Here is a 20,648-nt window from a genome sequence, read left to right on the forward strand (position 1 = left end):
ACCATATAACGTAATATCACATAACGTTGTACCATATAACATAATACGTTATAACGTAATACCATATAACGCAATATCACATAACGTTATACCATATAGCATAATACGATATAACGTAATACCGTATAACGTAATACGTTGTAACGTTATACCATATAACGTAATACGTTATAACGTTATACCATATAACGTAATGCGTTATAACGTTATACCATATAACGTAATGCGTTATAACGCTATACCATATAACGTAATACCACATAACGTTATACCATATAACATAATACGTTATAACGTAATACCATATAACGTAATACGTTTTAACGTTATACCATATAACGTAATACGTTATGACGTATTACCATATAACGTAATACGTGATAACGTTATACCATATAACGTAATACGTTATAACGTTATTCCATATAACGTAATACGTTATAACGTAATACCATATAACGTAATGCGTTATAACGCTATACCATACAACGTAATACCACATAACGTTATACCATGTAACATAATACCTTATAACGTAATACCATATAACGTAATACGTTGTAACGTTATACCATATAACGTAATACGTTATAACGTTATACCATATAACGTAATACGTTATAACGTTATACCATATAACGTAATACTTTATAACGTTATACCATATAACGTAATACGTTATAACGTTATACCATATAACGGAATACTTTATAACGTTATACCATATAACGTAATACGTTATAACGTTATACCATATAACGAAATACCACATAACGGTATACCATATGACATAAAACCTTATAACGTTATACCATATAACGTAATACGTTATGACGTTTTACCATATAACGTAATACGTTATAACGTTATACCATATAACGAAATATCACATAACGTTGTACCATATAACATAATACGTTATAACGTAATACCATATAACGTAATATCACATAACGTTATACCATATAACATAATACGTTATAACGTAATACCATATAACGTAATACGTTGTAACGTAATACCATATAACGTAATACGTTATAACGTTATACCATATAACACAATACGATATAACGTAATACCATTTAACGTAATACGTTATAACGTAATACCGTATAACGTAATTCGTTATAACGTTATACCATATAACGGAATACGTTATAACGTTATACCATTTAACCGAATACGTTTTAACGTTATACCATATAACGTAATATCACATAACGTTGTACCATATAACATAATACGTTATAACGTAATACCGTATAACGTAATTCGTTATAACGCTATACCATATAACGGAATACGTTATAACGTTATACCATATAACGGAATACGTTTTAACGTTATACAATATAACGTAATATCACATAACGTTGTACCATATAACATAATACGTTATAACGTAATACCATATAACGTAATATCACATAACGTTATACCATATAACGTAATGCGTTATAAAGTAATACCATATAACGTAATGTCACATAACGTTATACCATATAACATAATACGTTATAACGTAATACCATATAACGTAATACGTTGTAACGTTATACCATATAACGTAATACGTTACAACGTCATTCCGTATAACGTAGTACGTTATAACGCTATACCATATAACGTAATACCACATAACGTTATACCATATAACATAATACGTTATAACGTTACACCATATAACGTAATACGTTATAACGTTATACCGTATAACGTAATACGTTATAAAGTAATACCGTATAACGTAATACGTTATAACGTTATACCGTATAACGTAACACGTGATAACGTTATACCGTATAACGTAATACGTTATAACGTTATACCATATAACGTAATACGTTACAACGTCATTCCGTATAACGTAGTACGTTATAACGCTATACCATATAACGTAATACCACATAACGTTATACCATATAACATAATACGCTATAACGTAATACCATATAACGTAATACGTTATAACGTTATACCATATAACGTAATACCACATAACGTTATACCATATAACATAATACGCTATAACGTAATATCATATAACGTAATTCGTTATAACGTTATACCATATAACGTAATACGTTATAACGTAGTACGATATAGCGTAATACGTTATAACGTTATACCATATAACGTAATATCACATAACGTTATACCATATAACATAATACGTTATAACGTAGTACCATATAACGTAATACGTTATAACGTTATACCATATAACGGAATACGTTATAACGTTATACCATATAACGGAATACGTTTCAACGTTATACCATATAACGTAATATCACATAACGTTATACCATATAACATAATACGTTATAACGTAATACCATATAACGTAATACGTTGTAACGTTATATCATATAACGTAATACGTTATAACGTTATAGCATATAACGTAATACGTTATAACGTAATACCGTATAACGTAATACGTTATAACGTTATACCATATAACATAAAACGTTATAACATTATACCATATAACGTAATACCGTATAACGTAATACGTTATAACGTTATACCATATAACGTAATACGTTATAACGTAATACCGTATAACGTAATACGTTATAACGTTATACCGTATAACGTAACACGTGATAACGTTATACCGTATAACGTAATACGTTATAACGTTATACCATATAACGTAATACGTTACAACGTCATTCCGTATAACGTAGTACGTTATAACGCTATACCATATAACGTAATACCACATAACGTTATACCATATAACTTACACGCTATAACGTAATACCATATAACGTAATACGTTATAACGTTATACCATATAACGTAATACGTTACAACGTCATTCCGTATAACGTAGTACGTTATAACGCTATACCATATAACGTAATACCACATAACGTTATACCATATAACATAATACGTTATAACGTTACACCATATAACGTAATACGTTATAACGTTATACCGTATAACGTAATACGTTATAAAGTAATACCGTATAACGTAATACGTTATAACGTTATACCGTATAACGTAACACGTGATAGCGTTATACCGTATAACGTAATACGTTATAACGTTATACCATATAACGTAATACGTTACAACGTCATTCCGTATAACGTAGTACGTTATAACGCTATACCGTATAACGTAATACCACATAACGTTATACCATATAACATAATACGCTATAACGTAATACCATATAACGTAATACGTTATAACGTTATACCATATAACGTAATACCACATAACGTTATACCATATAACATAATACGCTATAACGTAATACCATATAACGTAATTCGTTATAACGTTATACCATATAACGTAATACGTTATAACGTAGTACGATATAGCGTAATACGTTATAACGTTATACCATATAACGTAATATCACATAACGTTATACCATATAACATAATACGTTATAACGTAGTACCATATAACGTAATACGTTATAACGTTATACCATATAACGGAATACGTTATAACGTTATACCATATAACGGAATACGTTTTAACGTTATACCATATAACGTAATATCACATAACGTTATACCGTATAACATAATACGTTATAACGTAATACCATATAACGTAATACGTTGTAACGTTATATCATATAACGTAATACGTTATAACGTTATAGCATATAACGTAATACGTTATAACGTAATACCGTATAACGTAATACGTTATAACGTTATACCATATAACATAAAACGTTATAACATTATACCATATAACGTAATACGTTATAACGTAATACCGTATAACGTAATACGTTATAACGTTATACCATATAACGTAATACGTTATAACGTAATACCGTATAACGTAATACGTTATAACGTTATACCGTATAACGTAACACGTGATAACGTTATACCGTATAACGTAATACGTTTTAACGTTATACCATATAACGTAATATCACATAACGTTGTACCATATAACATAATACGTTATAACGTAATACCATATAACGTAATATCACATAACGTTATACCATATAGCATAATACGTTATAACGTAATACCGTATAACGTAATACGTTATAACGTTATACCATATAACGGAATACGTTATAACGTTATACCATATAACGTAATATCACATAACGTTGTATCATATAACATAAAACGTTATATCGTAATACCATATAACGTAATATCACATAACGTTATACCATATAAAATAATACGTAATAACGTAATACCGTATAACGTAATACGTTCTAACGTTTTACCATATAACGTAATACGTTGCAACGTTATACCATATAACGTAATACGTTATAACGTAATACCGTATAACGTAATACGTTATAACATTATACCATATAACATAAAACGTTATAACGTTCTACCATATAACGTAATACGTTATAACGTTATACCATATAACACAATACGTTATAACGTAATACCATTTAACGTAATACGTTACATCGTTATACCATATAACGTAATACCACATAACGTTATACCATATAACGTAATGCGTTATAAAGTAATACCATATAACGTAATATCACATAACGTTATACCATATAACATAATACGTTATAACGTAATACCATATAACGGAATACGTTATAACGTTATCCCATATAACGTAATGCGTTATAACGTTATACCATATAACGTAATACGTTATAACGTAATACCGTATAACGTAATACGTTATAACGTTATACCATATAACGTAATACGTTATAACGTAATACCGTATAACGTAATACGTTATAACGTTATACCGTATAACGGAATACGTTATAACGTTATACCATATAACGGAATACGTTTTAACGTTATACCATATAACGTAATATCACATAACGTTGTACCATATAACATAATACGTTATAACGTAGTACCATATAACGTAATATCACATAACGTTATAGCATATAACATAATACGTTATAACGTAATACCATATAACGTAATACGTTGTAACGTTATACCATATAACGTAATACGTTAGAACGTTATACCATATAACGTAATACGTTATAACGTTATACCGTATAACGTAATACGTTATAACGTAATACCGTATAACGTAATACGTTATAACATTATACCATATAACATAAAACGTTATAACGTTCTACCATATAACGTAATACGTTATAACGTAATACCATATAGCGTAATACGTTATAACGTTATACCATATAACGTAAGATCACATAACGTTATACCATATAACATAATACGTTATAACGTAATACCGTATAACGTAATACGTTATAACGTTATACCATATAACGGAATACGTTATAACGTTATACCATATAACGGAATACGTTTTAACGTTATACCATATAACGTAATATCACATAACGTTGTACCATATAACATAATACGTTATAACGTAGTACCATATAACGTAATATCACATAACGTTATAGCATATAACATAATACGTTATAACGTAATACCATATAACGTAATACGTTGTAACGTTATACCATATAACGTAATACGTTAGAACGTTATACCATATAACGTAATACGTTATAACGTTATACCATATAACGTAATACGTTATAACGTAATACCGTATAACGTAATACGTTATAACATTATACCATATAACATAAAACGTTATAACGTTCTACCATATAACGTAATACGTTATAACGTAATACCATATAGCGTAATACGTTATAACGTTATACCATATAACGTAAGATCACATAACGTTATACCATATAACATAATACGTTATAACGTAATACCGTATAACGTAATACGTTATAACGTTATACCATATAACGGAATACGTTATAACGTTATACCATATAACGGAATACGTTTTAACGTTATACCATATAACGTAATATCACATAACGTTGTACCATATAACATAATACGTTATAACGTAGTACCATATAACGTAATATCACATAACGTTATAGCATATAACATAATACGTTATAACGTAATACCATATAACGTAATACGTTGTAACGTTATACCATATAACGTAATACGTTAGAACGTTATACCATATAACGTAATACGTTATAACGTTATACCATATAACGTAATACGTTATAACGTAATACCGTATAACGTAATACGTTATAACATTATACCATATAACATAAAACGTTATAACGTTCTACCATATAACGTAATACGTTATAACGTAATACCATATAGCGTAATACGTTATAACGTAATACCGTATAACGTAATACGTTATGACGTTTTACGATATAACGTAATACGTTATAACGTTATACCATATAACGTAACACGTTATAACGCAATACCGTATAACGTAATACCTTTTAACGTTATACCATATAACGTAATATCACATAACGTTGTACCATATAACATAATACGTTATAACGTAATACCATATAACGTAATATCACATAACGTTATACCATATAGCATAATACGATATAACGTAATACCGTATAACGTAATACGTTGTAACGTTATACCATATAACGTAATACGTTATAACGTTATACCATATAACGTAATGCGTTATAACGTTATACCATATAACGTAATGCGTTATAACGCTATACCATATAACGTAATACCACATAACGTTATACCATATAACATAATACGTTATAACGTAATACCATATAACGTAATACGTTTTAACGTTATACCATATAACGTAATACGTTATGACGTATTACCATATAACGTAATACGTGATAACGTTATACCATATAACGTAATACGTTATAACGTTATTCCATATAACGTAATACGTTATAACGTAATACCATATAACGTAATGCGTTATAACGCTATACCATATAACGTAATACCACATAACGTTATACCATGTAACATAATACCTTATAACGTAATACCATATAACGTAATACGTTGTAACGTTATACCATATAACGTAATACGTTATAACGTTATACCATATAACGTAATACGTTATAACGTTATACCATATAACGTAATACTTTATAACGTTATACCATATAACGTAATACGTTATAACGTTATACCATATAACGGAATACTTTATAACGTTATACCATATAACGTAATACGTTATAACGTTATACCATATAACGAAATACCACATAACGGTATACCATATGACATAAAACGTTATAACGTTATACCATATAACGTAATACGTTATGACGTTTTACCATATAACGTAATACGTTATAACGTTATACCATATAACGAAATATCACATAACGTTGTACCATATAACATAATACGTTATAACGTAATACCATATAACGTAATATCACATAACGTTATACCATGTAACATAATACGTTATAACGTAATACCATATAACGTAATACGTTGTAACGTAATACCATATAACGTAATACGTTATAACGTTATACCATATAACACAATACGATATAACGTAATACCATTTAACGTAATACGTTATAACGTAATACCGTATAACGTAATTCGTTATAACGTTATACCATATAACGGAATACGTTATAACGTTATACCATTTAACCGAATACGTTTTAACGTTATACCATATAACGTAATATCACATAACGTTGTACCATATAACATAATACGTTATAACGTAATACCGTATAACGTAATTCGTTATAACGCTATACCATATAACGGAATACGTTATAACGTTATACCATATAACGGAATACGTTTTAACGTTATACAATATAACGTAATATCACATAACGTTGTACCATATAACATAATACGTTATAACGTAATACCATATAACGTAATATCACATAACGTTATACCATATAACGTAATACGTTGTAACGTTATACCATATAACGTAATACGTTACAACGTCATTCCGTATAACGTAGTACGTTATAACGCTATACCATATAACGTAATACCACATAACGTTATACCATATAACATAATACGTTATAGCGTTACACCATATAACGTAATACGTTATAACGTTATACCGTATAACGTAATACGTTATAAAGTAATACCGTATAACGTAATACGTTATAACGTTATACCGTATAACGTAACACGTGATAACGTTATACCGTATAACGTAATACGTTATAACGTTATACCATATAACGTAATACGTTACAACGTCATTCCGTATAACGTAGTACGTTATAACGCTATACCATATAACGTAATACCACATAACGTTATACCATATAACATAATACGCTATAACGTAATACCATATAACGTAATACGTTATAACGTTATACCATATAACGTAATACCACATAACGTTATACCATATAACATAATACGCTATAACGTAATACCATATAACGTAATTCGTTATAACGTTATACCATATAACGTAATACGTTATAACGTAGTACGATATAGCGTAATACGTTATAACGTTATACCATATAACGTAATATCACATAACGTTATACCATATAACATAATACGTTATAACGTAGTACCATATAACGTAATACGTTATAACGTTATACCATATAACGGAATACGTTATAACGTTATACCATATAACGGAATACGTTTTAACGTTATACCATATAACGTAATATCACATAACGTTATACCATATAACATAATACGTTATAACGTAATACCATATAACGTAATACGTTGTAACGTTATATCATATAACGTAATACGTTATAACGTTATAGCATATAACGTAATACGTTATAACGTAATACCGTATAACGTAATACGTTATAACGTTATACCATATAACATAAAACGTTATAACATTATACCATATAACGTAATACGTTATAACGTAATACCGTATAACGTAATACGTTATAACGTTATACCATATAACGTAATACGTTATAACGTAATACCGTATAACGTAATACGTTATAACGTTATACCGTATAACGTAACACGTGATAACGTTATACCGTATAACGTAATACGTTATAACGTTATACCATATAACGTAATACGTTACAACGTCATTCCGTATAACGTAGTACGTTATAACGCTATACCATATAACGTAATACCACATAACGTTATACCATATAACTTACACGCTATAACGTAATACCATATAACGTAATACGTTATAACGTTATACCATATAACGTAATACCACATAACGTTATACCATATAACATAATACGCTATAACGTAATACCATATAACGTAATACGTTATAACGTTATACCATATAACGTAATACGTTATAACGTAGTACGATATAGCGTAATACGTTATAACGTTATACCATATAACGTAATATCACATAACGTTATACCATATAACATAATACGTTATAACGTAGTACCATATAACGTAATACGTTATAACGTTATATCATATAACGTAATACGTTATAACGTTATAGCATATAACGTAATACGTTATAACGTAATACCGTATAACGTAATACGTTATAACGTTATACCATATAACATAAAACGTTATAACATTATACCATATAACGTAATACGTTATAACGTAATACCGTATAACGTAATACGTTATAACGTTATACCATATAACGTAATACGTTATAACGTAATACCGTATAACGTAATACCGTATAACGTAATACGTTATAACGTTATACCATATAACGTAATACTTTATAACGTTATACCATATAACGTAATACGTTCTAACGTTTTACCATATAACGTAATGCGTTGTAACGTTATACCATATAACGTAATACGTTATAACGTTATACCATATAACGTAATACGTTATAACGTAATACCGTATAACGTAATACGTTATAACGTTATACCATATAACATAAAACGTTATAACATTATACCATATAACGTTATGCGTTTTAAAAGTAATACCATATAACGTAATATCACATAACGTTATACCATATAACATAATACGTTATAACGTTATACCATATAACATAAAACGTTATAACGTTATACCATATAACGTTATACCATATAACGTAATACTTTATGACGTTATACCATATAACGCAATACGTTCTAACGTTTTACCATATAACGTAATACGTTGTAAAGTTATACCATATAACGTAATACGTTATAACGTTATACCATATAACACAATACGATATAACGTAATACCATTTAACGTAATACGTTATAACGTAATACCGTATAACGTAATTCGTTATAACGATATACCATATAACGGAATACGTTATAACGTTATACCATTTAACCGAATACGTTTTAACGTTATACCATATAACGTAATATCACATAACGTTGTACCATATAACATAATACGTTATAACGTAATACCATATAACGTAATACGTTATAACGTTATACCATATAACGTAATGCGTTATAACGTTATACCATATAACGTAATACGCTATAACGTAATACCGCATAACGTAATACGTTATAACGTAATACCGTATAACGTAATACGTTATAACGTTATACCATATAACGTAATGCGTTATAACGTTATACCGTATAACGTAATACGTTATAACGTAATACCGTATAACGTAATTCATTATAACGCTATACCATATAACGGAATACGTTATAACGTTATACCATATAACCGAATACGTTTTAACGTTATACCATATAACGTAATATCACATAACGTTGTACCATATAACATAATACGTTATAACGTAATACCATATAACGTAATACGTTATAACGTTATACCATATAACGTAATACGTTGTAACGTTATACCATATAACGTAATACGTTATAACGTTATACCATATAACGTAATACGTTATAACGTTAAACCATATAACGGAATACTTTATAACGTAATACCATATAACGTAATACGTTGTAACGTTATACCATATAACGTAATACGTTATAACTTTATACCATATAACGTAATACGTTATAACGTTATACCATATAACGGAATACGTTATAACGTTATACCATATAACGTAATATCACATAGCGTTATGCCATATAACATAATACGTTATAACGTAATACCATATAACGTAACACGTTGTAACGTTATATCATATAACGTAATACGTTATAACGTTATAGCATATAACGTAAAACGTTATGACGTTTTCCATATAACGTAATACGTTACATCGTTATACCATATAACGTAATACCACATAACGTTATACCATATAACGTAATGCGTTATAAAGTAATACCATATAACGTAATATCACATAACGTTATACCATATAACATAATACGTTATAACGTAATACCATATAACGTAATACGTTTTAACGTTATACCATATAACGTAATACGTTATAACGTTATTACATATAACGTAATGCGTTATAACGTTATACCATATAACGTAATACGTTATAACGTAATACCGTATAACGTAATACGTTATAACGTTATACCATATAACGTAATACGTTATAACGTAATACCGTATAACGTAATACGTTATAACGTTATACCATATAACGGAATACGTTATAACGTTATACCATATAACGGAATACGTTTTAACGTTATACCATATAACGTAATATCACATAACGTTGTACCATATAACATAATACGTTATAACGTAGTACCATATAACGTAATATCACATAACGTTATAGCATATAACATAATACGTTATAACGTAATACCATATAACGTAATACGTTGTAACGTTATACCATATAACGTAATACGTTAGAACGTTATACTATATAACGTAATACGTTATAACGTTATACCATATAACGTAATATCACATAACGTTATACCATATAACATAATACGTTATAACGTAATACCATATAACGTAATACGTTGTAACGTTATACCATATAACGTAATACGTTATAACGTTATACCATGTAACGTAATACGTTATGACGTTTTACGATATAACGTAATACGTTATAACGTTATACCATATAACGTAACACGTTATAACGCAATACCTTATAACGTAATACGTTTTAACGATATACCATATAACGTAATATCACATAACGTTGTACCATATAACATAATACGTTATAACGTAGTACCATATAACGTAATATCACATAACGTTATAGCATATAACATAATACGTTATAACGTAATGCCATATAACGTAATACGTTGTAACGTTATACCATATAACGTAATACGTTAGAACGTTATACCATATAACGTAATACGTTATAACGTTATACCATATAACGTAATACGTTATAACGTAATACCGTATAACGTAATACGTTATAACATTATACTATATAACATAAAACGTTATAACGTCCTACCATATAACGTAATACGTTATAACGTAATACCATATAGCGTAATACGTTATAACGTTATACCATATAACGTAATATCACATAACGTTATACCATATAACATAATACGTTATAACGTAATAACATATAACGTAATACGTTGTAACGTTATACCATATAACGTAATACGTTATAACGTTATACCATGTAACGTAATACGTTATGACGTTTTACGATATAACGTAATACGTTATAACGTTATACCATATAACGTAACACGTTATAACGCAATACCGTATAACGTAATACGTTTTAACGTTATACCATATAACGTAATATCACATAACGTTGTACCATATAACATAATACGTTATAACGTAATACCATATAACGTAATATCACATAACGTTATACCATATAGCATAATACGATATAACGTAATACCGTATAACGTAATACGTTGTAACGTTATACCATATAACGTAATACGTTATAACGTTATACCATATAACGTAATGCGTTACAACGTTATACCATATAACGTAATGCGTTATAACGCTATACCATATAACGTAATACCACATAACGTTATACCATATAACATAATACGTTATAACGTAATACCATATAACGTAATACGTTGTAACGTTATACCATATAACGTAATACGTTATAACGTTATACCATATAACGTAATACGTTATAACGTTAAACCATATAACGGAATACTTTACAACGTAATACCATATGACGTAATACGTTGTAACGTTATACCATATAACGTAATACGTTATAACTTTATACCATATAACGTAATACGTTATAACGTTATACCATATAACGGAATACGTTATAACGTTATACCATATAACGTAATATTACATAGCGTTATGCCATATAACATAATACGTTATAACGTAATACCATATAACGTAATACGTTGTAACGTTATATCATATAACGTAATACGTTATAGCGTTATAGCATATAACGTAAAACGTTATGACGTTTTCCATATAACGTAATACGTTATAACGTTATACCATATAACGTAATACGTTATAACGTTATACCATATAACGTAATACTTTATAACGTTATACCATATAACGAAATATCACATAAGGCTATACCATATAACATAATACGTTATAACGTAATACCATATAACGTAATATCACATAGCGTTATACCATATAACATAATACGTTATAACGTAATACCATATAACGCAATACGTTGTAACGTTATACCATATAACGTAATGCGTTATAACGCTATACCATATAACGTAATACCACATAACGTTATACCATATAACATAATACGTTATAACGTTATACCATATAACGGAATACGTTATAACGTTATACCATATAACGTAATACGTTATGACGTTTTACCATATAACGTAATACGTTATAAAGTTATACCATATAACGTAATACGTTATAACGTTATACCATATAACACAATACGTTATAACGTAATACCATTTAACGTAATACGTTACATCGTTATACCATATAACGTAATACCACATAACGTTATACCATATAACGTAATGCGTTATAAAGTAATACCATATAACGTAATATCACATAACGTTATACCACATAACATAATACGTTATAACGTAATACCATATAACGTAATACGTTGTAACGTTATATCATATAACGTAATACGTTATAACGTTATAGCATATAACGTAAAACGTTATGACGTTTTCCATATAACGTAATACGTTACATCGTTATACCATATAACGTAATACCACATAACGTTATACCATATAACGCAATGCGTTATAAAGTAATACCATATAACGTAATATCACAAAACGTTATACCATATAACATAATACGTTATAACGTAATACCATATAACGTAATACGTTTTAACGTTATACCATATAACGTAATACGTTATAACGTTATCCCATATAACGTAATGCGTTATAACGTTATACCATATAACGTAATACGTTATAACGTAATACCGTATAACGTAATACGTTATAACGTTATACCATATAACGGAATACGTTATAACGTAATACCATATAACGTAATACGTTGTAACGTTATACCATATAACGTAATACGTTAGAACGTTATACTATATAACGTAATACGTTATAACGTTATACCATATAACGTAATACGTTATAACGTAATACCGTATAACGTAATACGTTATAACATTATACCATATAACATAAAACGTTATAACGTTCTACCATATAACGTAATACGTTATAACGTAATACCATATAGCGTAATACGTTATAACGTTATACCATATAACGTAATATCACATAACGTTATACCATATAACATAATACGTTATAACGTAATACCATATAACGTAATACGTTGTAACGTTATACCATATAACGTAATACGTTATAACGTTATACCATGTAACGTAATACGTTATGACGTTTTACGATATAACGTAATACGTTATAACGTTATACCATATAACGTAACACGTTATAACGCAATACCGTATAACGTAATACGTTTTAACGTTATACCATATAACGTAATATCACATAACGTTGTACCATATAACATAATACGTTATAACGTAGTACCATATAACGTAATATCACATAACGTTATAGCATATAACATAATACGTTATAACGTAATGCCATATAACGTAATACGTTGTAACGTTATACCATATAACGTAATACGTTAGAACGTTATACCATATAACGTAATACGTTATAACGTTATACCATATAACGTAATACGTTATAACGTAATACCGTATAACGTAATACGTTATAACATTATACCATATAACACAAAACGTTATAACGTCCTACCATATAACGTAATACGTTATAACGTAATACCATATAGCGTAATACGTTATAACGTTATACCATATAACGTAATATCACATAACGTTATACCATATAACATAATACGTTATAACGTAATAACATATAACGTAATACGTTGTAACGTTATACCATATAACGTAATACGTTATAACGTTATACCATGTAACGTAATACGTTATGACGTTTTACGATATAACGTAATACGTTATAACGTTATACCATATAACGTAACACGTTATAACGCAATACCGTATAACGTAATACGTTTTAACGTTATACCATATAACGTAATATCACATAACGTTGTACCATATAACATAATACGTTATAACGTAATACCATATAACGTAATATCACATAACGTTATACCATATAGCATAATACGATATAACGTAATACCGTATAACGTAATACGTTGTAACGTTATACCATATAACGTAATACGTTATAACGTTATACCATATAACGTAATGCGTTATAACGTTATACCATATAACGTAATGCGTTATAACGCTATACCATATAACGTAATACCACATAACGTTATACCATATAACATAATACGTTATAACGTAATACCATATAACGTAATACGTTGTAACGTTATACCATATAACGTAATACGTTATAACGTTATACCATATAACGTAATACGTTATAACGTTAAACCATATAACGGAATACTTTATAACGTAATACCATATGACGTAATACGTTGTAACGTTATACCATATAACGTAATACGTTATAACTTTATACCATATAACGTAATACGTTATAACGTTATACCATATAACGGAATACGTTATAACGTTATACCATATAACGTAATATCACATAGCGTTATGCCATATAACATAATACGTTATAACGTAATACCATATAACGTAATACGTTGTAACGTTATATCATATAACGTAATACGTTATAGCGTTATAGCATATAACGTAAAACGTTATGACGTTTTCCATATAACGTAATACGTTATAACGTTATACCATATAACGGAATACGTTATAACGTTATACCATATAACGTAATACGTTATGACGTTTTACCATATAACGTAATACGTTATAAAGTTATACCATATAACGTAATACGTTATAACGTTATACCATATAACACAATACGTTATAACGTAATACCATTTAACGTAATACGTTACATCGTTATACCATATAACGTAATACCACATAACGTTATACCATATAACGTAATGCGTTATAAAGTAATACCATATAACGTAATATCACATAACGTTATACCATATAACATAATACGTTATAACGTAATACCATATAACGTAATACGTTTTAACGTTATACCATATAACGTAATACGTTATAACGTTATCCCATATAACGTAATGCGTTATAACGTTATACCATATAACGTAATACGTTATAACGTAATACCGTATAACGTAATACGTTATAACGTTATACCATATAACGTATTACGTTATAACGTAATACCGTATAACGTAATACGTTATAACGTTATACCATATAACGGAATACGTTATAACGTTATACCATATAACGGAATACGTTTTAACGTTATACCATATAACGTAATATCACATAACGTTGTACCATATAACATAATACGTTATAACGTAGTACCATATAACGTAATATCACATAACGTTATAGCATATAACATAATACGTTATAACGTAATACCATATAACGTAATACGTTGTAACGTTATACCATATAACGTAATACGTTAGAACGTTATACCATATAACGTAATACGTTATAACGTTATACCGTATAACGTAATACGTTATAACGTAATACCGTATAACGTAATACGTTATAACATTATACCATATAACATAAAACGTTATAACGTTCTACCATATAACGTAATACGTTATAACGTAATACCATATAGCGTAATACGTTATAACGTTATACCATATAACGTAATATCACATAACGTTATACCATATAACATAATACGTTATAACGTAATACTGTATAACGTAATACGTTATAACGTTATACCATATAACGGAATACATTATAACGTTATACCATATAACGTAATACGTTTTAACGTTATACCATATAACGTAATATCACATAACGTTGTACCATATAACATAATACGTTATAACGTAATACCATATAACGTAATATCACATAACGTTATACCATATAGCATAATACGATATAACGTAATACCGTATAACGTAATACGTTGTAACGTTATACCATATAACGTAATACGTTATAACGTTATACCATATAACGTAATGCGTTATAACGTTATACCATATAACGTAATGCGTTATAACGCTATACCATATAACGTAATACCACATAACGTTATACCATATAACATAATACGTTATAACGTAATACCATATAACGTAATACGTTTTAACGTTATACCATATAACGTAATACGTTATGACGTATTACCATATAACGTAGTACGTGATAACGTTATACCACATAACGTAATACGTTATAACGTTATTCCATATAACGTAATACGTTATAACGTAATACCATATAACGTAATGCGTTATAACGCTATACCATATAACGTAATACCACATAACGTTATACCATGTAACATAATACGTTATAACGTAATACCATATAACGTAATACGTTGTAACGTTATACCATATAACGTAATACGTTATAACGTTATACCATATAACGTAATACGTTATAACGTTATACCATATAACGTAATACTTTATAAAGTTATACCATATAACGTAATACGTTATAACGTTATACCATATAACGGAATACTTTATAACGTTATACCATATAACGTAATACGTTATAAAGTAATACCGTATAACGTAATACGTTATAACGTTATACGGTATAACGTAACACGTGATAACGTTATACCGTATAACGTAATACGTTATAACGTTATACCATATAACGTAATACGTTACAACGTCATTCCGTATAACGTAGTACGTTATAACGCTATACCATATAACGTAATACCACATAACGTTATACCATATAACATAATACGCTATAACGTAATACCATATAACGTAATACGTTATAACGTTATACCATATAACGTAATACCACATAACGTTATACAATATAACATAATACGCTATAACGTAATACCATATAACGTAATACGTTATAACGTTATACCATATAACGTAATACGTTATAACGTAGTACGATATAGCGTAATACATTATAACGTTATACCATATAACGTAATATCACATAACGTTATACCATATAACATAATACGTTATAACGTTACACCATATAACGTAATACGTTATAACGTTATACCGTATAACGTAATACGTTATAAAGTAATACCGGATAACGTAATACGTTATAACGTTATACCGTATAACGTAACACGTGATAACGTTATACCGTATAACGTAATACGTTATAACGTTATACCATATAACGTAATACGTTACAACGTCATTCCGTATAACGTAGTACGTTATAACGCTATACCATATAACGTAATACCACATAACGTTATACCATATAACATAATACGCTATAACGTAATACCATATAACGTAATACGTTATAACGTTATACCATATAACGTAATACCACATAACGTTATACAATATAACATAATACGCTATAACGTAATACCATATAACGTAATACGTTATAACGTTATACCATATAACGTAATACGTTATAACGTAGTACGATATAGCGTAATACGTTATAACGTTATACCATATAACGTAATATCACATAACGTTATACCATATAACATAATACGTTATAACGTAGTACCATATAACGTAATACGTTATAACGTTATACCATATAACGGAATACGTTATAACGTTATACCATATAACGGAATACGTTTTAACGTTATACCATATAACGTAATATCACATAACGTTATACCATATAACATAATACGTTATAACGTAATACCATATAACGTAATACGTTGTAACGTTATATCATATAACGTAATACGTTATAACGTTGTAGTATATAACGTAATACGTTATAACGTAATACCGTATAACGTAATACGTTATAACGTTATACCATATAACATAAAACGTTATAACATTATACCATATAACGTAATACGTTATAACGTTATACCATATAACGTAATACCACATAACGTTATACCATATAACATAATACGCTATAACGTAATACCATATAACGTAATACGTTATAACGTTATACCATATAACGTAATACGTTATAACGTAGTACGATATAGCGTAATACGTTATAACGTTATACCATATAACGTAATATCACATAACGTTATACCATATAACATAATACGTTATAACGTAGTACCATATAACGTAATACGTTATAACGTTATACCATATAACGGAATACGTTATAACGTTATACCATATAACGGAATACGTTTTAACGTTATACCATATAACGTAATATCACATAACGTTATACCATATAACATAATACGTTATAACGTAATACCATATAACGTAATACGTTGTAACGTTATATCATATAACGTAATACGTTATAACGTTATAGCATATAACGTAATACGTTATAACGTAATACCGTATAACGTAATACGTTATAACGTTATACCATATAACATAAAACGTTATAACATTATACCATATAACGTAATACGTTATAACGTAATACCGTATAACGTAATACGTTATAACGTTATACCATATAACGTAATACGTTATAACGTAATACCGTATAACGTAATACGTTATAACGTTATACCATATAACGAAATACTTTATAACGTTATACCATATAACGTAATACGTTCTAACGTTTTACCATATAACGTAATGCGTTGTAACGTTATACCATATAACGTAATACGTTATAACGTTATACCATATAACGTAATACGTTATAACGTAATACCGTATAACGTAATACGTTATAACGTTATACCATATAACATAAAACGTTATAACATTATACCATATAACGTTATGCGTTTTAAAGTAATACCATATAACGTAATATCACATAACGTTATACCATATATCATAATACGTTATAATGTTATACCATATAACATAAAACGTTATAACGTTATACCATATAACGTTATACCATATAACGTAATACTTTATGACGTTATACCATATAACGCAATACTTTCTAACGTTTTACCATATAACGTAATACGTTGTAACGTTATACCATATAACGTAATACGTTATAACGTTATACCATATAACACAATACGATATAACGTAATACCATTTAACGTAATACGTTATAACGTAATACCGTATAACGTAATTCGTTATAACGTTATACCATATAACGGAATACGTTATAACGTTATACCATTTAACCGAGTACGTTTTAACGTTATACCATATAACGTAATATCACATAACGTTGTACCATATAACATAATACGTTATAACGTAATACCATATAACGTAATACGTTATAACGTAATACCGTATAACGTAATACGTTATAACGTAATACCGTATAACGTAATACGTTATAACGTTATACCATATAACGTAATGCGTTATAACGTTATACCATATAACGTAATACGTTATAACGTAATACCGTATAACGTAATACGTTATAACGTTATACCATATAACGTAATACGTTATAACGTAATAACGTATAACGTA

Source organism: Bombus huntii, chromosome 2 (assembly GCF_024542735.1).
Source record: "Bombus huntii isolate Logan2020A chromosome 2, iyBomHunt1.1, whole genome shotgun sequence".
Taxonomy (NCBI): domain Eukaryota; kingdom Metazoa; phylum Arthropoda; class Insecta; order Hymenoptera; family Apidae; genus Bombus; species Bombus huntii.